Consider the following 12,191-nt stretch of genomic DNA (forward strand, 5'->3'; position numbering starts at 1 on the left):
ACTTACTGCACATGGTGGCTTGGGTGCTTTGGCTTGAAGTTGAAAGGCACTACTTACTGCAAATGGTGGCGGGTGATTTGGCTTGAAGTTGAAAGGCACTTCTTACTGCAAATGGTGGCTTGGGTGCTTTGGCTTGAAGTTGAAAGGCACTACTTACTGCAAATGGTGGAATGAAGTTGAAAGGCACTACTTACTGCAAGTGGTGGCTTGGGTGCTTTGGCTTGAAGTTGAAATACACTATTTACTGCAAATGGTGGCTTGGTAGCTTTGGCTTGAAGTTTAAAAAATTCACCATTCTCTCTGCTGCACCTGCTGGAGGGAGGGGGAGTGGCTATAAAACCAGGAAGTGGTGTGCCTCATCCAGTTTCTGGAAGATGGATGAAGCCAAGGGTCACTTCTCTCTGAGCTCTGAATAACACTGAACAAATGTCTACACAACTGTGAGTACCCATAACAATGTTTGAAAATGAAAATATGGTTTGTTTGAAGTAAAAAGGCACTGCCTGAAATGGTTGTTTGGGTGGTTTGGCTTGAAGTTGAAAGGCACTACTTACTGCAAATGGTGGCCTGGGTGCTTTGACGAAGTTGAAAGGCACTACTTACTGCAAATGGTGGCTTGGGTGCTTTGGCTTGAAGTTGAAAGGCATTACTTACTGCAAATGGCGGCATGAAGTTGAAAGGCACTACTTACTGCAAATGGTGGCTTGGGTGCTTTGGCTTGAAGTTGAAAGGCACTATTTATTGCAAATGACGGCTTGGGTGCTTTGGCTTGAAGGTGAAAGGCACTACTTAGTACACATGGCGACGGGTGCTTTGGCTTGAAGGTGAAAGGCACTACTTACTGGAAATGGTGGCTTGGGTGCTTTAGCTTGAAGTTGAAAGGCACTACTTACTGCAAATGGTGGCTTGGGTGCTTTGGCTTGATGTTGAAAGGCACTTCTTACTACAAATGGTGGCATGAAGTTGAAAGGCACTACTTACTGCAAATGGTGGCTTGGATGATCTGGCTTGATGTTGAAAGATACTTCTTACTGCAAATGGTGGCTTGGGTGCATTGGCTTGAAGTTGAAAGGCACTACTTACTGCAAATGGTGGCATGAAGTTAAAATGCATTACTTACTGCAAATGGTGGCTTGGGTGCTTTAGCTTGAAGTTGAAAGGCACTACTTACTGCAAATGGTGGCTTGGGTGCTTTGGCTTGATGTTGAAAGGCACTTCTTACTACAAATGGTGGCATGAAGTTGAAAGGCACTACTTACTGCAAATGGTGGCTTGGATGATCTGGCTTGATGTTGAAAGATACTTCTTACTGCAAATGGTGGCTTGGGTGCATTGGCTTGAAGTTGAAAGGCACTACTTACTGTAAATGGTGGCATGAAGTTAAAATGCATTACTTACTGCAAATGGTGGCTTGGGTGATATGGCTTTAAGTTGATTGGCACTACTTACTGCAAATGGTGGCTTGGGTGCTTTGGCTTGAAGTTGAAAGGCACTACTTACTGCAAATGGTGTCTTGGGTGCTTTGGCTTGAAGTTGAAAGGCACTACTTACTGCAAATGGTGGCTTGGGTGCTTTGGTTTGAAGTTGAAACACACTACTTACTGCGAATGGTGGCTTTGGTGCTTTGGCTTGAAGTTGAAAGGCACTATCTGCAAATGGCGGCTTGGGTGCTTTCGCTTGAAGTTAAAAGGCACTACTGCAAATGCACTTACTTCCTGTTTGCACTGTATATTGATTTTAGTTAAAACGCTACATCTTACGGCTGTGATTTTTGGCCATCTTACTCGGTTCCCCCTCCGCTGAGCAGGTGCAGAGAATTCTCCCCATCAATTAAAAATAAAAGTGTTATTAGTGTTTAAAAAAATGTTGAGAATCTATCTCCGGTCAATCATGCCCTGAAAGCCACACCTTTTCCGGTGGGAGGGGGAGGGGTTATAAAACCGGAAGTGTGGGTGTGGCTCAGTCTCTGCATGATGGGGGAGGGAGAGGTCATGACTCTGTCTGAGCTGTGAATCAACTGAACACACTGAACGTCTACTGAACTGTGAGTTTGGTGTTTTATGGTGCATAACCCTGCATGAAATGGTATGCATTTCTGAAGAAGGGTTTCGGCCCGAAACATCGCCTATTTCCTTCTCTGCATAGATGCTGCTGCACCCGCTGAGTTTCTCCAGCATTTTTGTGTACCTGAAATGGTATGAAGCTGCATTTGAATTTGGTGGCCTTGGACCCTGCTTGAAGTGGAATGAAACTGCACTTGAATTTGGCAGCCTTGCATCCTGCTTGAAGTGGTATGAAACTGCACTGAATTTGGTGGCCTTGCACCCTGCTGAAAGTGGTATGAAACTGCACTTGAATTTGGTGGCCTTGGATCCAGCTTGAAGTGGTATGAAACTGCACTTGAATTTGGTGGCCATGCACCCTGCTTGAAGTGGTTGGAACATGGATTTGAATTTGGTGGCCTTGCACCCTGCTTGAAATGGAATTTCAAGGAATAGTCATGAGTCAACTGCCAGCCCACCAGCCGTGAGTGAGCTGCCAGCAGATCAGGCTTGAGGGACTGAGCTGCCACCCCAAGAACCCATACCAGCGCTCCAGAAAGCCCCCCCACTGGCCACCAATTTTGGAATTATTGCGTCGGGGGACCAGCTCTCCCATGTGAACATGGGACCCAACGGGTCCCACTTAGTCTAGTAAAAAACATTCCCCTCCATCTGCTAGGATCTGGCTGCGAACGTGCCCAGCAAGAGGAAAGCAATTCCAGCAACCTCAAGCCCCAGTGTCAGCCCCCAGGCGATATAGTCAGTGGAAGAGGACAGCTGGGGGAGAAATAGAATGACTAGATGTGAAGAAGGGAAAGAATGATTTAAAAAATTTCCTTCAAAAAGCAAATTGATTTCCAACTGCAAGGTGAGTGGGAAATGTCCTGGGTGGGCACTAGCACCTGTTTGTCTTCTGAAAGGCAGCTGAGTGAGTTGATGCAGCAGACAGAAGAGACTAAATAAAAGAAAAGGAGCCTTGGTAATCTGCAAGGGAAATAGCAGATTCACATCTGAACCTGCTTACTGCACATCAGTTCTGGAAGAAACTTGACTTCCGACATACACCAAGTCCAGGAGTCTGAAAAAAACACAATGGCAGGTGCACCCTACCTCCAGGAGTCTGGGAGACACAGTAACAGGTGTACCCCAACTCCAGGAGTCTGTGAGAGATACAGTGGCAGGTGCACCCAGCTCCAGGAATCTGAGAACACTTTCTGAAGACTGGAAGCAGATGGATAATGCAGTGCTCGACACCCAGGCTGGCCTCGGCTCAACAAGATAATCAGCTTTACTGCACTTGAACTCCCCATCCCCTAAACAAGTTCAGAGCATGTACGTTGCACTGGAACAGGTGCAACAATTTACAAAGCCTTGGGCACACTTTCGAAATACAGTGCCCTCCATAATGTTTGGGACAAAGACCCATCATTTATTTATTTCCCTCTGTACTCCACAATTTAAGATTTGTAATAGAAAAAATAACGTGGTTTAAGTGCACTTAGTCAGATTTTAATAAAGGGAATTTTTATACATCTTGGTTTCACCATGTAGGGATTACAACAATGTATATACATAGTCCCCCAATTTCAGGGCACCATAATGTTTGAGACACAACAATGTAATGTGTTATGTTTAGTATATTGTTGCATATCCTTTGCATGCAATGACTGCTTGAAGTCTGCGATTCATGGACATCACCAGTTGCTGGGTGTCTTTTATGGTGATGCTCTGCCTGGCCTGTATTGCAGCCATCTTTAGCTTATGTTTGGTTTGGGGACTAGTCCTCTTCAGTTTTCTCTCGGGCATATATAAGGCATGCTCAGTTGGGTTTAGATCAGGTGATTGACTTGGCCACTCAAGAATTGACAATTTTTTATCTTTGAAAAAATCCTTTGTTGCTTTAGCAGTATGTTTGGGATCATTGTCTTGCTGTAGAATGAACTGCCAGCCAATAAGTTTTGAGGCATTTGTTTGTACTTGTGCAGATAGGATGTGTCTATACACTTCAGAATTCATTATGCTCCTACTATCAGCAGTTGTATCATCAATGAAGATAAGTGAGTCAGTACCTTCAGCAGCCATACATGCCCAGGCCATAATACCCCCACCACCGTGTTTCACAGATGAGGTGGTATGCTTTGGATCTTGGGCAGTTCCTTCTCTCCATACTTTGCTCTTGCCATCATTCTGATGTAAGTTAATCTTCATCTCATCTGTCCACAAGACCTTTTTTCCAGAACTGTAGTTGCTCTTTTAAATACTCTTGGCAAACTGTAACCTGGCCATCCTATTTTTGTGGCTAACCAGTGGTTTGCATCTTGCAGTGTAGCCTCGATATTTCTGTTCATGAAGTCTGCGGACAGTGGTCATTGACAAATCCACACAATACTGTTTCTGATCTGTCTGACAGGTGTTTGGGGATTTTTCTTTATTATAGAGAGAATTCTTCTGACATCAGCTATGGAGGTCTTCCTTGGCCTACCAGTTAATTTTGTGATTAGTAAGCTCACCAGTGCTCTCTTTGTTGAGCTTACTAATTCTATTTTCTCAACATTCTATTTTCATTCGACTTTCTCCTTTATCAAACTTTTGATCATATCCTGCTGGTGTCTCAACCCATGTGCGTATAATACTCATTATTGTTATACTCCAGGCACCATTTTAATCTCCTGTTGTAGTCTAACATCTTTCATCGACTATAACCTTGTATTTCTCAATGTGTCTCAATATATTGTTTAAGAATTAAAATATATACTTCTTCAAATAGGGTAGATAGTCCGAGTCTTTTTCCCAGAAAGACGGCAGTTAAATACCAATGACATAGGTTTACGATGAGAGTGGGAAAGTTAAAAAGTGATTTGCAAGGCATTTTCTTGCGGAGAGAGTTCTAATTGGCTGGAATGTACTGCCAGGGGAGGTGGTAGAAGCAGATTTGATTGCGATGTTTAAGAGGCATTTAGACAGGCATGTGAACAGGCAGAGAATAGTGGATCCTAGTGCAGGCAAATGAGATTAGTTTAGATTAACATCAAAGTCAGTGCAGACATGCTGTCAAAGAGTGTAGGAAGGAACTGCAGATGCTGGCTTAAGCCAAAGATAGACAGAAAAAGCTGGAGTAACTCAGCGGGACAGGCAGTATCTCTGGGGAGAAGGAATGGATGACGTTTCGGGTCGAGACCCTCCAGCTTCTGAAGAAGGGTCTCAACCTGAAAAATCGCCCATTCCTTCTCTCCAAAGTTGCTGCCTGTCCCATTGAGTTACTCCAGGTTTTTGTGTCTATCTTCATGTTGTAAAAGAGCCCGTCTATGCTGCTTTATTGACTAATGTTCTATTTACCATTGCTTATGTACCAACATACTGTTTAGTTTAATTTGCTTATCTACCTTTGTCAATTGTCATAGGTTCATAGCTTTAAAGCTGTCTTAATTCAAGTGTGCGGCAACAGTTTATCACTATTCAATTCAGTGCAATACCTTGATCGCTCTACCCATGGAGATTACCCGTTGATTGATTCATACTTCATGCAGTCACATTATACATGGAATATTCTGCATTGTCCTGCTCCATCACAGGTACCATAATACTGTTAGGACCCCACACAATAGTGCAGCAGGTAATGCTGCTGGTTTACAGCTCCAGGCATGTTCTCTATGTAACCATACAGGGAACTTCCCCAGAGGTTCTGATGTGACAGGGAACCAAAATTACTGTACCTTGGTGGAGGTAAGTCAAGTCAAGTTTATTCATCACATACACATACGAGATTTGCAGTGAAATGAAAAGTGGCAATGCTCGCGGATTTTGTGCAAAAAGACAAACAAACAAACAACCAAACAAACTATAAGCACAATCATAAACACACACATATTCTTTTACATATTAAATATTGTGGGCGGAAGGAAAAACGTTCAGTAAAGTTAGTCCCTGGTGAGATAGGAGTTTACAGTCTAGTTACTTGCTGCGTTTACTTTCTGAGGTAAGTGTTTAACATAGCTCAAAGGGGAGTGATGGAGCATTTGAGAGAGATTATTGCAGAGGTACAATGAAATAAGGAGAGGGACAATGGCTGATGGATTGGATCCTAGGGAGGTGGCATCGACCCGACAGGCTAAATGGCCTTCTTCTGAGTTGTAGCAAGTTTAAGATCATCTACCTTGGGATCCTCCAATGCTGTGAATCGTGTTGGGAAGGACAAGACATGCTTTCCAGTTGAGAGATCTGAAACATAACCATTCTTTAACATGCATCTGAAACTTACTGTAAACAGTAGTTCACTGGTCATTCAATTTCCTGGTGATCTGTTTTTACCCTTTCTCCCTGACCCTCACGTTCCACTCCACCTACCACCCCATCCATCAAATCATTTTCTGCTGTTTCCATCACCTCATGATCCCTTGACTGAGTACATAACCTACTGCTTTACTCTTCTCTATAGAAGGGCTGAACCCTTGGTGATATCACACATTGCTCTTCCAACTGTGCTATCGGTAGCACCTCAACATCTGTCCAGTCATCTACTCATCAGCAAGTCACCAGCCACTCATTCAGAAAGACAGGGATTTATGAAGTTTAGTCTCTGGTCTAATGTTGGAAGCATAATCACCAATTTCCAGATGAAATGATAGCAATCTCATCTGCTTTAAGAGTTTGTATTGAGAGGAAAGTATTGATCGGATACCAGACACAACTATGTTGCTTTTCTTCATGTAGTTGCACAGGATTCCCGCATGCCCAGCACATGCGACCTCTCTTTAAAATGACATCTGAAAAATGACATTCTAGTTACTTGCTGCTTTTACTTTCTGAGCCATTGACAAAGTGGTGCCAATGGGAATGTGGAGAGCTTTGATCTCTTCAAAGTTGGAAGGCAGGAAAACACGGTGGCAATAACTCAAAGACTTAAGAAGAAGCTAAAAATGCTCAGCCTCCGCACCTACCAAATATGCTTATAAAATCTTCAAATGTTTTATGATCTCGAAATCCTGTCTGGCCTTCCAAGCCATTACCCTTAGCAAATAATTTTCTTGCCATTCATTCCGAAAAGCCAAATAATTTATAGTTGCAACAACCTACTGCGGACGAACATACAAATCTGTCTGAACACAAACCTTCCTGAGTCTCTAAGTGTGCATCTGTAAGGTCTTTTCTCCTGGGTTATCCAGCAGACTGTGTCGCCCTGTGTTTATTGCTCTGAACTGTGATTTGTAATTAAAGCTACACCTCCTCCTTCTGGAGTCAGAACCACCCATTCACCATCAGCACGAAAAGATACTGAGCCAAATTGTGCATTAGTATTTATCACACCAAACTAATTCCAAGATGATTCTAATACAGGAAATGGGGGAAAAGTGTCTGTCGTAATGTGTGGGTAGAAATGGGATTGGCCTTGGCGATTTACTTTACGCAGCTGCAAGAGTTTTCTTCAAAAGTGCGAAAAGCAAAGATCCTATAGCTATAGGATCTTTGGTGAAAAGCTCAGAGGTCACAGACAGGCCTATCTGCAAGGATCTGCAAGACTGAGTCAAGGGAAAGGGAAACGGAAACGGGAGATATAGGCATATCTTTCATTCATTTGTTGTTAGTACCATCTATATCTCTTGTTCCTCTTTCCCCTGACCTCAGTCTGAAGAAGGGTCTCAACCCGAAATTTCACCTATTCCGCTCTATGATCGTTGCTTTCAACTGTCTGTCCGCGCGTTCGCTAGCCCTTGGATTAAGTCGTGCAGGATAAAGCTGCGAAATCATGTACAGGATGGAAAATGGAAACTGAAAAGTAGGGGAACGCCGTCCCCCTTCATACCCCCCATTTCCATCACTGCATTTGCCCAGTAATCAACTATGACTAGGTCACCAACCAGGGGGTGATGGTCTATCTGACTGTGACAGTGCCACACCTGTGTAGCATGTTATATATATATTCTGAATGAGTGGCTGGTGACTTGCTGATGAGTAGGTGACTGGACAGATGTTGAGGTGCTACCGATAGCACAGTATATATATATATATATATATATATATATATATATATATATATATACTCATACTCATACTCATACTCAAGGTATATATACTCAAGGTATAAGAGAGAGAGAAAGAGAAAGTGTGAGAAACCTACACCTCACTCCCTTGTCCCACCTCAAACCTGAGCAAATGTAGCCCAACGGTAAAATTGTAGCATTCTGAAATACCACTGTGTTCCCTGTTCAGGCTTGGAGCCTAGAAAGCTGGGTGTTTTAGGTGTTAAATGTTACATTGTAACAATGATCTGATAAATGTGTATTTCCTTTGATTAAAGGCAATAGATAGAATGTTAAACATCATGTTCTGGCACCGGAGCTGTGTCTGCCTCTTCATGTTATCGTTATAATGTAAACCATCCCTTGCACTGCCGTGGACTTGTTTGAAATGTGTTTTGCAGTAATGTCTTGATTTTTGCACAAAACCTTTTTTTTTACTATCTTGCAGAATTTATGTATGATTTATGTTTTTGTTCGTTTTCTGATTCTATGTGACTGTGATGCTGCTGCATGCAAGCTTTTTCATTGTACCTTGTAAATCACTGCACTTGTGCATGTGACAATAAACCTGACTACTTTGACAGGGAGAATTCACAACTCGGAAGGAAGCTATACTTCATGTAACCCACTTAGAGGAAAATCAATTAGCAGTCAGGTTAGTATTCAGTTGCCAAAGAGGAGGCTGACAGCTGTATCTAGGATAGACACAAAATGCTGGAGTAACTCAGCGGGACAGGCAGCATCTCTGGAGAGAAGGAATGGGTGATGTTTCGTGTCGAGACCCTTATTCAGACTGAAGTTCAGACAGTATATAGGAAATGGACTTTGTGGCAGGGCAGGAATCAAATGACGTTACTAGTTCCAATATTGGAACAAATTTCTACTCATTGGGCACTAGGTGTCAGACATGCAGTATAGCAGTCTTTGGATGCTACCTGAGAAATTCAGGACAATCTCAGCTATGGAAATTCTTTATAACACAAACTAATGCCTAAATTCCGCCTATATCAAGTTTCTTTGAACATGTTGATCAAGTCAAGGTGATGCTCAAAGGAAACCAAAGGCAATAAAATTAACTGGATTAATAATAGCCAGTTGCTGAAGATTTTATGCAGTTCTTTTTGAAGGATTGTGGATCATCACTGAGCAGGCTCGGCCAATTCAACATGAACGGAAGAATACTCAAGGAGAACAGGTTCTCCTGATTGATGGTTTCTCAGGTTAAAATAAAATCCTTTGTTGTAAACAAGCTAGGAAAATTTGCAGAGAGAGGAACAAAGGATATGCTGCGTAGATCTATGCTTTGAGTTGTGGAGTCAGATTTGGCAGAAATTAAGTGTGGTAGTTGAATAATAATAATAATAATTAGATTGACAAGTTCTGGTCATAAGATAACTGCCAGTTATTTGATTCCTTATCATTAGGGGCTTGTAGCTGTATGGTCACTGATATTACAGGAAGCTGTCTGATATGTACAAAAAAAATCACAGCAAAAAAGGCAGCATTTATACACAAAAACAATGACTTTGACAATGATGTACACAAGATTCAATAGCAATCTCAATAACATTTTACACATAGCAACTAATCACAAACCACCCATACTGGAGCAATAAGATTATGTGCAACATTAAGAGATTGGCAATTTGCCATTATGTCATTTTACAATGCGGCACGGAATCAAAGATTATGCCTCAGCAATCGCGAACCATAATGAGACTTCTGCAGTGCCTTTCATGACCCCAGCAAATCCTCCAGCACATTGCACACAGATAAGTCTAATATCTGATGTGCTATAGGAAGCACATCGACAAAGTTAGACTTGGTAAGATCCCACAAACTGCAATAAGGTTGTTAATAGGTAATCTCTTTCAGATATCGTGTTGAGAGATAAATGTTGATCAGCACACCATTCTCATACATTTTAAAATTGTAGCACAGTCATATATGACCAATAAGACGGCATTATTGGTGTCAAGGTTTTAGTGTAACTTGAAGGTAGACAAAAAAGCTGGAGAAACTCAGCGGGTCCAGCAGCATCTATGGAGCGAAGGAAATGGGTAACGTTTCGGGCCAAAATCCTTCTTCAGACCAGTGTAACTTCTCACCTGAGAAGCTGACCTGCTAAAAATGCAGCATTTCCTTGATTCTATACAGGATGACCAGTAGATACATTTCATAACCTCAGCGTATCCTCAGACACATTACACACAGAAGAATATTTTTATAGTACTCCTGTCTCTAATGTAGACCTGGGGCTCTCAACTTTCTGACAAAAGAGATAAGTCTACTGACTAAATTGTGAACGACACCATGAACGGTGATGGGATACTGCATGATGCCTGCGCTGGACTCATTCCATCTGTGAAAGGTGACTGAAAATAATACAATTCTTTAGAGGAATTCCTTATGGTATTACCAATGAGGCTTTTTGTCAGTATAGTAATTGTGATGTGGGGAATGGGGGTGATAATTCTAAAAAAAAAAAGGAAATATGATAAGCTCCAGACCATCTGTGCTTTCTGGATTATTGGTTGGAGTTCAGATATTGTGTGGAAAATCATAGATATCATCTCTACTGCAGAAGGTGTGATTAAGTAATTTGGAGATAATGCAAAATTGCCCATTCGATTGAATGTAACAAATACATCTGAAGATTAGGTTCTGTCGGTAGAACTGGGGCAATTGGAGATTATTTGGTAGGGTTATGAGTAGAGTAAATAGGACAATGCATAACAAAGGGCAGGGTACTGAGGGAGAAATAGACCTAGGAATGCAGAATTACAGATTTCCAAATGTCGTAAACAAGCTGCTCTCCTTCAATAGCTGAGGCGTTTGTTATTTAAGACACAATTCTGGTCACATGATTGCAAGAAGAGTATGCTATCACAAGGCTGTCTACAGAGGAGAAATACATAGATTTTGCAAGGACTGCGGTAAAAATTACTGGCGTTGAGGTTTAATTGAGATGTGTAAAAAATTGCACATCTCAATTAAAGTTAAGGACCTATTTCACTTTGATCTATAACTATAGCTGAACGCAATTATGTGGGAGTTGGGGAATGAATTCCATGATTCTCAACCCCCCAATTCCATCGTCCATTGCAGTTCAGTGTAGATGGTTGTGACAGAATACTGCATAAATATATAAGCAGATGGATATAATGTCCTGTAATGCACAAACAGGAAGTGGGACTACACTCCATGGCAATTTCAACACCCGGGTTGTTCTACTTTCATGCTCAAGTCTCTGGAGTGAAATTAAAACCTATAATTCTTTATTCCAGCGATCGTAGATCTAACCGAGTTCCACCGATAGGGCGTTCAAGAAGGAACTGCAGATAGGGCATTCGATTTCAATACTATTTACATTAAGTGCACATGTGTACTTTTACCATTCTGGTTGGCAACATAGATGAAAAGTAGAACGCTCGTCTTTAATTATTATTTTGCCGGGCAGTGAAGTTAAATCGTCTTTGTTAAATAAGTAATTTAGTGCATGTGACAAATCATTTACTTGCAGCTGGGATAATTCCGCCAACACGGCAACAAAGAAAGGAGATGGAGCGAGCCAGCGCGGTTTAGCATCCCTGCAGCACGTGTCCAGCACTCCGGGCCGAGCTGTAACCGCACCAATAGTAGTGAGGGTGGAATAAACAACGAGCTGATGGAATTATGAATGGGAAATATGCGCGTGCGCGCGCGTGTGTGTATTAAAAAAAAAAATCATGAATGAATGGATGGATGCGTTCGCACCTGACGCCAAGCTGCGCGGTGACGTAGAGCGACGGCACCCCGCCCCACGTAGGGGAGCAGAGCAGCAGCAGAACGAACGAACGGAACGAACGAGAGGCGGCCGGGCTGCTGCTGCTCTAGTGAGAGAGAAAGTGCCAGAAGATGGAGCGTGCGGCAGCGGCGGCGCGAGGCGGCGGCCGGGGGAGACACTGAGGCGGAGAGAGCAGAGGGCGGCGGCGGCGGCAGGAGGGGGGACTGAGGAAGAGGAGGCGGTGGGCTGAGGAGGAGCGGGTGGGAGGCCGAAGTATCGGCGGGGCCTAGGGTAGACCTGACTGGGGGTGGGTGGGAGGGGGGAAGTGAGAAAGGGAGCCCCGCCGGCCGCCCGCCCGGGCCGGCC

The sequence above is a fragment of the Leucoraja erinacea genome, chromosome 17 (genome assembly GCF_028641065.1).
Source record: "Leucoraja erinacea ecotype New England chromosome 17, Leri_hhj_1, whole genome shotgun sequence".
NCBI lineage: Eukaryota > Metazoa > Chordata > Chondrichthyes > Rajiformes > Rajidae > Leucoraja > Leucoraja erinaceus.